Here is a 5,000-nt window from a genome sequence, read left to right on the forward strand (position 1 = left end):
ACAGCCCCGTCCTTCTTATGCGGGAGTTCTCTCGGGACATAAGCTTATTTTTTACCAATTGCAACCTTTTCCACAATTTCAGCCCTGCTTAGTCATGCTACGAAAACGTGAACGTATCATATTATATCCAACCGTCACTTCTGAGGATGTATGTTGAGTTATACAAAACGTTAAAGTCATTAATCAAAGTTTTGTTTGCCCGCCTTTAATTCCGTCAAAACTTTCAGTGGAACTTATTTTGCGAACCGTGAGAAACGGAGACCTCTTTTCTTTGTCACTCACATTGGTAGCCAATAATTTACAAAGTAAGCGTGTTGTAAATTCTTTGGCGGAGATGGTATCTTTCAGATTGTTGAACTACAGCCTCAACATCTTCTCCTTCCTCTTCCAGACTTTCTACTGCTGTTGGCAACTGGCTCATTTTTTTCATTGCGGCCAACCTCGAGAAATAACTAGTAACTTGCTGTACTGTTAGCCACTCGCCCTTTTCAAACAACCGATTACCAGCATCGTTGCGCAGTGAACGCATTCGGGTTGCGGCTTCTGCTGTGGTAACCTTTCGACCAGTTTCTTCGCCAATCATAAATTGCTCTAGAAGAAAGCTCTTTACTTGCTTGGAGAACCTGTTGCTCCGTTTTGATCTTGTTTGAGCCCATCCGATGACCACGTCACTCTCTAATTCTTCAGAACACGAGACTGCTGTGAAAAGATAAGAAGGATTTTGGGGCTTCAAAGACATGCAATGCTGGGCCCATTTGCGCCTGAGTTGATCATACTGAGACTCTTCGTGAAGTTTGAAGTGAAAGTCTTGACACAACCTTCTTCGGGGCAGTTAAACAATTGGCAATCCTCTTGATCTGCAGGTGGTGTAACAGGCATGGTGACTACATGGGGAACCTCAAATGTCTGCTTGGATTTCGTCTTCTTCTTCAGCAACCCAGTAGACTCATCTGGTTCACAAGACGGAAACACGATTTTCACCCCTGTATCGCTTAGTGGCCTGCCCATCTTACTAAGCTCTTGCCTCGAGATCCTCTTACCCTCTCCAACTTGAAACGCCTTCCACACTATTATTTCGCCATCGTCGGTATACTGAAAATTGTTCAGCTGACTAATACCACTAATCTTGTGCATACCAGTTGTTTGCTTCTTTGTGTCAGTTACTTCAACAACAGCTGCCCGGCAGCCTCTCACACCCCCATACAAATCAATGGCCTCCTTTAACTGTCGGGCTGTAATTACGTCATGACCTATAATGAATAAATTTGAAATATTTACAATATGTAGAGAGGAAGCCACATAAGCCATTGCTGGTTTTCATGTCAGCCCTCTATCCCGGTCGAATTGAAATTTGGAAATGTTGGTTTTTGTGGAGAGAGGAAAACCGGAGAACCCGGAGAAAACCCTAGAACAAGGCGAGAACCAACACCAACAGCAAATTCAACCCACATATGGCAGTGGGCAGGAATCGAACCCGGGCCACATTGGTGGGAGGCGAGCGCTCTCACCGCTGCGCCATCCCTGCGCCCTAAACAGATACGCAGATCATATTTAAATTATTATCAGATAAAGAGGTGCCAGATAATTACCTTCACTCCATAAACAACAAAAACGGAGATTAAGTTTTCATTTTCCCATATAACAAGCAAAACAATACAATTGCTAAGGTAATATTGTGATTATAATGGTCATCAGTGTGGCGTGAAAATGGCGAGGTGGCCTCCAACTAATAATGTAATTATCAATTAGACAAAGTTCAAGGAAATTTAAGACATACCCTTTTACATTGAATCACCTAGGCATATTAGCACTTAGCTTGCGATTTAATCATTTTGTTTCTGCGTGCGTCATCCACAACTAAAAGGACACGCCAATCCGCGCTTAAAAAAGTGTTAGCATGCGCGCAGAGGCTCATCTTACTGATTTCCCTGATTAAAATCGGGCATATCTCGCATGCAATGTTAGCAAAGAAACATACTCAATTTGTGTACTTAGCAAACGGTACTGTATGAGTGCGAAAAGTAATTACCTTCGTTAAGGTATCTTGTAACGTGTGCCTTAAGCGGAGCGATCTTTCGGTCACAAACGTCTTTTCCACTGTTCGCCTCACTAAAGCTGTAGTTCTTTAACGTCAGCCCTTCTTTTGCAGCAACAGCTGGGGCACTAATGATCAGAGCCGCATTGTGATAACAGCCGGCGTTATCGCTTCTCAAAAAAATATCTTTGAGATTTGGGGCGATTTGCACAAGTTGATGAACAAGGCATTCCAGTACCGAACATACTGCAAACCAATCTTGGTTGCACGTTTCAAAAATGTGGATAAACGTCTGCACCTGCGCAAAAGAAACAAGTAAATATAAATAAATAGTCATAAAATCGAAAATGTTAAAAACCGAATTTGCACACGCAAAACGGTAAATACCTGGAACTCAGTTTCATCTTTTTCTACTTTTGTAATGCAGACTGACACATGCCAGCTGATACCCTTTTTGCCAAACCACTCCTTCTGAGTCTCTCGATAGCTCCGTGGCAACCACTTCATTGCCCAGTCGATCACAACTAAAACCTGCCCCGCAGTAAGATTGTCAAGAACGTCGATTTTACTCTTTTCCTGATTGATGGCTCTCACAATATGAGCTTTCCATTGCAAGATTTTTTCTGCGGCTTTCTTGGTGTCATACTTTAGTTCCTCTTTCTGTTCCTGGTAACTAAGAATAATGGACTCGCTATCAATTCACTACGCTATACTTCAAGTATAAAGAACTAGACAACGGGACATTGAATTAGTGCAAAAAAACTCTAACATTCCAGCTAATGTGCTGGTTATGTCCCCGTGTCTTGTCATTGGATCAGACGACTGAGACATCCTTACGGGTTAGCATTGACGTAATCAACTTTGCTAACAAGGAAAAGGAAAGTAAAACTTTCCTAGTATGGCCAACTCAAGTGTAATGAACCCGAACTAAAGCCAGGAATACCAGAATAGCAGCGTATCGCTAACCACTAACTGCTAACGGCTTCCGGCTGAAAAAATAGCTTTTAGCTGTCCAAGATTATACTGAAATTCAACTGTAAACGTGTGCCTGCAGAATAAGACGCAAATGCTTTACCTACTGGGGAGGTGACAGGAAAAAATGGAACGGCCACCGTAAAAGTTTTCATAAAAGATGAATAACTTCAAAAGACGCTTGGTTACCCCTACATTTTATGTTATGAAATTAAAGTGGCAAGCCTATTAAACACAAGATTAGTTCCTGGTTAAGAGGAAAAGCTATTTAGATTGTACTTAAGCTAAACCAGAGGAAGGCTGTCAGAGACGCTGAAAGCGCTGTTGCAAAGATTTTGTCATTAAAAGCAGACCAAAAATGGCTTTTATGTGACCACTTACCATGTAGTTTTAAGATCTACATAAACATGTTAGTTTTTCTGTATGTAAAGGCGAATGCTAAGGAAATCTGTGAGGATATATCCTTTTCTTTTTTTTTCAGAAAAGTGCTAATATGTCAGTATTTTTGTTGAGATTCAAAGATAATTATCTCAAAAAAAAAAAGTGTGTAGCTACCCCATTTTTCTTTGTTGATGCCAATAGCCCTTACAAAGATCTACTTTTTCCGCATGGTCCTAATCTGGAAAAAAAAACTTTGTATTTAGTAGGCACCGTCCTTAATAAAACCTTTATTGGTTACCAAACCGGCGTCTAGTGGCATGTACCGAAAAGTCGTGTACCCAGTGCATTGCCACTTGCTTACCTGTAACAGATATCTTCAGCGTCTAATCCAGCAATGATATCATTAGGAACTTTCTTAGAATCCAGGCATCGATCACACTGCATAGAATGGTCATGGTCACAGGCTGACTTGAAGTGAGTATCGTCGGATGATAGGGCGAAGTGTATGCAGTGATCAGCACAGGGACTTTCCTCCAAGACGTGCAATTTGTAATCGGCCTTTAGATACCGTTTAGCTGCTCGAATCCTTTGTTTTAGGCTATCAACCCACTGAAGGGATGACCCTACATAAAAACAAAACGATTTCCTCTACTACCCATGTTACGAAAAATAGTATTGCGTGACAAGCGTTACTGTCTAGAATCTTCGCGAGAGTTCGTAGTTTGTTTATATTTAGGTTTGTACGTAAGCGTTTCTAAATCGGTGTGTTTTGTAATCTTTCTATAATTAGATTCATTACTAATTTAGAAAGTTCTAGAAGTTTATTGTCAGAGTATATAAGTAGACGAGTGCAAACGGAGTGTTTTTTTAACTAGTTTTTCACAAGCGAAGAGAGTTGGCGTTGGCCGTGTTTAGTCAAGTGTGACCGAAGCTGTGTTTATTCAAGTTGGTGGAGGCCGTGTAAGTTTGTCAAGTACGTGCTGTTAAGAGTTTTACTTCGTGGAAACTACGTTCATTTTTGGAATAAATCTTCTTGTTGTTGTTCCGACAACCCTGCGTTCAGTGTAGTCTGCAAGCTACCTTTCCTCTAAACATTCGAACCTGTAACATTGGGGGCCTGTCCGGGAGAGGAATTCATTTGTTTGCCGACTACAGAAACCAGGAAAGGACAATTCAAGAAGGAGTTACAGAAAAGTAAGAGGAACTGTACGAGAGAGTATATTGTGTTTTTGCTGTGGAATACTGCTATGGAAATGGAAAAGCTTTTGCAAATGGGAAAAGAATTCGGGTTGGAAGGAGAAAAGCTTCTCGAGTTTGTGAGGGAAGAGGAAGAAAAAGAAGAAAAAAAGAGGCAATTACAAGAAGAAAGAGAAGAGAGACGTCGAATGCTTGAGGAGGATAAAAGAAAGGAAGAGGAAGAGAAAGAGGAAAGGCGCAGAAGAGAAGATGAAGAGAGAGAAACTAGGCGACAGGAACGCGAACTAAGAAAATTGGAGATGGAAGCCGAGCTGTTGAAACAGAAAGAGGCCATTGAAGCGGCAAAAAGAGAACATGAGCTGGAGATTGCACGTTTGGCTGTGGAGAATGCGGACGGACGTCCTGAAGTGAGAGA

Source organism: Montipora capricornis, chromosome 10 (assembly GCF_036669925.1).
Source record: "Montipora capricornis isolate CH-2021 chromosome 10, ASM3666992v2, whole genome shotgun sequence".
NCBI classification, from domain to species: Eukaryota; Metazoa; Cnidaria; class Anthozoa; order Scleractinia; family Acroporidae; genus Montipora; species Montipora capricornis.